General features: G+C 47.7%; 1 pseudogene; it reads right to left on the bottom strand.

Annotated features, from left to right (window-relative positions):
* Positions 1-251: 251 nt before the first annotated feature.
* On the bottom strand, positions 252-390 carry LOC125526146 (annotated as a pseudogene).
* Positions 391-2,817: the final 2,427 nt, after the last annotated feature.

The raw sequence follows: 2,817 nt of genomic DNA, 5'->3' as shown, positions 1-2,817 counted from the left end.
GTAGCCACCGCCACCACCACCAGGGTTTTGGTGGTAGCTGCCGCCGCCACCGCTGCTGTTGTTGTAGTGGCCGCGACCACCACCGCCGTTGTGATAGCCGCCGCCGCCTCCTTGATTTCCGCCATTACGAGATCCGTTGCCACAACCATTCTTGGGAGAATGGAGACCACTGCCGCCGCGACCCCGAGAGGCCACGTTAGCGGAGGATTTGAAGGCGCCAGCCCCGGTGCCGTGGAACATCTCCATGCGCTGATCAAAGTTGGACACCATCGCGAAGAGATCGTCGACATAATCTGTGTCAGTTCAGACGTCAAGGGCAGAGATAATGCGCTGATAGTCCATATCAAGCCCGACTATGATGTGAGAGATGAGCTCATCCTCGCCTATGGGTTTGCTAGCGGCTGCTAACTCATCTGAGAGAGATCGCATGTGGCCAAAGAAGGTAGCGGCAGACTGGGTTCCCTTTTGGGCATTGGAAAGAGCAAGGGGTAGTTGTTGATGCGAGACCTAGATTGTGCAGCGAACATGTTTGCGAGGGCAGACCATATGGCATGTGATGTTTCTAGGGAGGCAACCTGAATTAGGACTTCTTTGGAGAGGTTTCGGAGCAGATAGGCCACTATTTGTTGATCTTGGACTAGCCAAGGTTTGTAGGCAGGATTGGGAGCGATCTGATCTTTCCCATCGGTGGTTTTTGTGACTATGGTTTTGGACGGCTTGGGGGTTGTTTGATCGATATACCCATATAGCCCTGCCCCCATGATCTGGGAGTGAGCTTGGGCTCGCCAGAGAACGTAGTTGGTTCTGGTAAGGGGTTCTGAGGTTGTGTAGTTGAGGCCGGGGGAGACGACTTGGTTGGAGGAAGACATGGTGGTGCGGTAAGGAAGGTGATGGTTTAGGAGGGTTGCGGCAGGGGGGAAGGAGGCTAGAAGTAGGGGAAGAGGTAGGCTGTGTATACCATGTGAAAGTTGCGTGAAACGTCTCAACTCCCATACATAGGAGCCCGCATGTTTATATATTGATTGTGGCTTGGAGTACAAGGTTCGGTTGTAGATCAACCGTGAGATATTTACATGGAGGCGATAGGAGGAGATAAGAATACAAAAGATAAAACACAATATTCTCCTACCTACTCGCCTAACTATATATCATGTTTAACAGTATTGATCTGACCCTTGTGGGGGTATATAAAGAGGTACAACGGAGGGGTAGAGACCTGGAGTAGAGGACAAGTTACACGTGGTTCAAACCTATCATATCTCTATCTACTATCTCTAACTTAAAACTCATATCATATTCTAACACGAGCAACATGCTGGCGGTGCTAGCCAGGGGCGGCAAGAGGGTATCGGGCCACGCCGGCGGGATGGCTCGCTGATGAGGTCCGCACAGTCGACCAACAGGGTGAATCCGAAGGGTCCAGGATGGACAAAAAGGTGCGCCCTGAAACCATTATGTGTCTTTGTTCTGAATTTTTTTGTTGAGTGCTACTGTGTTTCCCTTACGACATACTTCAGCTGGCCGCCATGATCTTTGTCGGGACTTAGAAATATAATTTTTGCATGCTGAACATAGACGCTGCCAGAAAAATACCTACTGATATTGATGCTTGCTAACTTGGTATCCTCGTATATTTAGTTAACTGTTCAAATCATCTACGTGTATAAATGAGGAAGTCAAATATGTCCGTCATAAAGTGTGAATCGGGATTTTGTATTTTGTCGGCATGCTATGTATACATAGCTTGTCTGTTAGCGTCCAACTCGATCTAGCCCACAGTCTACTTACGTTCTGGACGTTTATGCGCACATGGGCCAACATTCAATGAAGAGCCAACTCCATCCCAAAAGCCCGGACTGAAAGGAGGAGGGATACTCTCCCTTATAAGTTGGTCATGGCCTCCTCCCATAAGCGAGGTGGGACTAAACCAAGCCAGCCTCCACTGGTGGACAGCAGCCCTAACACCCTATCCCCCTAAGAAGCCCCTCGGGAAGGTATGGCGATGCTGGCTCTGATACCAGATGTTAGCGTCCAACTCGATCTAGCACATGGGCCAACATTCATGAGCCCTAACATTGTCTTTTTGTACCGACCTGGGTTTGCTTTCAGTGTCTTTAAACATCTGATAAAATTGCATGCAAGAGGCTTGTGAGTGGTGGGAGCATCTGTAAAAAACATGTTTCCAGCTAAATTACAAGCATACCACCATGGCAAATGTGATTGCATCTGATATACCACTAGCATTCCTTTTTCTTAATTCTGTTTTGCTGGGAAGTATGCATGAAAAAGTGTCGATGATGATGCAGGATGAGCTTTGCAAGCCAGATAACGAAGTGGATAGGGATTACATCGAGATGATGAACTCTACACTAATGGGTTACAGAATTGACTGGTTGAAGAAGGTAAGCACTAATGGGTTACAAAATTGACTGGTTGAAGAAAGTAAACATAGTGGGCTGTGTCTTTACCTTTGCATCGTATGATGTCTGTCACCTGTGACGGCTAGTAACCTGTACTTGCTATTGATCGCAGTTCATCCTCCCCAGTGCCGTTCATGGACTGCTGGTCGCTGTACATTCTATACATCGAGAAGAAGGAAGTTATGGTGCTTGATCCAACTGAGATAGATCCAGGAAATGAGATGAAGATAAAGCATGAGGCTTTGGCAAAGAGATTGCTGTACAGATTTTGCAACCGCTTCAACGACATGTTTGGTGCTGGATTGGTCGAGACTACTGGGTGGACCTTTATTTACCAATAGTTGCGCAACACGAACCGTGTATGAGGTGAGTTTGTCCAGAAATAATTTAGAAATAA

The sequence above is a fragment of the Triticum urartu genome, chromosome 7 (genome assembly GCF_003073215.2).
Source record: "Triticum urartu cultivar G1812 chromosome 7, Tu2.1, whole genome shotgun sequence".
Classification (NCBI taxonomy): Eukaryota; Viridiplantae; Streptophyta; class Magnoliopsida; order Poales; family Poaceae; genus Triticum; species Triticum urartu.
This window is presented reverse-complemented; position numbering and strand designations above follow the sequence as displayed.